Here is a 973-nt window from a genome sequence, read left to right on the forward strand (position 1 = left end):
AAAGAATTCTATTGTGGTACCTTCAGGTTTAATACACACAATGGAACTACTTATGTAAGCAAAAGTAAATCCAATACAAACTGCATCTGCATATTTCTATAAATGTCAAAATACACTAATCAAGTGTTATGACTTTTAATAGTGGTAATTTACTTAGTAGCTGATGCAAAACTTGACAGAAATATACACAGCGGTAGTTACGAGCATGTGGAGTATCCTGCCTAAGTCTGGTGAAACATACAATAGACATACTGAGCCAAAATATTTTATTCCTAATTCTCAGTTAAAAAGACCTAATATGCGAGTTTAAACCTTCAACAGTTCCATCTAACACAAAGATTTAGGTCTTAAGTTTTATCGAGGTTTGAAGTTTGTTTTTCCACACTCTTCTCTACACATTTTCCAATGCTTTCGCCTTTCTAAACTATGCCCTACAAACTTTTGAACTGTGTGTTGCAGTAACGTTCTCAAAAGATCTGATCTGAAACCAAGAAAATCCTTAGTGACAGTCTAACAAAAAGGAAAAGCAATGAAAGTCAGTTGTGTTCCCTCCGGTGTTCCTGGATGACTACGCTTCAACTACGTTCGTAACTAGGCATCAGGAGAAAGGAGGAAAAAAAAAAGCAAAACACACAACTCAAAGTTGTTTAAACGTATCAAAAAAAGGAAAAACAATGAAGAAAAGTCTGACAGCGAAACACACCAGAAACAGGAACAAAAGGCAAAGACCAGTAACGCAATGTTTATCACCTTCCACCCCCGCCCCCCCGTAAATTTCCTACATCCTCTGTATAATGATGGGGCCCGAAGCTAAGACCCCGGGCCGGCCCCGGATCATTAAAATAACAAAGCCCGAGTGATGGCTTTTATCCTTCTGGCGGCGCAGGTCGCGCTGGGGAAGGGGAGCGCTGGCGGTGAAAGACCTGTTGAGTGACTTCTTCACACTCGCCGGTTACGAGACGTCTCTCCCCCC

The sequence above is a fragment of the Charadrius vociferus genome, unplaced genomic scaffold (assembly GCF_000708025.1).
Source record: "Charadrius vociferus isolate BGI_N301 unplaced genomic scaffold, ASM70802v2 scaffold512, whole genome shotgun sequence".
NCBI lineage: Eukaryota > Metazoa > Chordata > Aves > Charadriiformes > Charadriidae > Charadrius > Charadrius vociferus.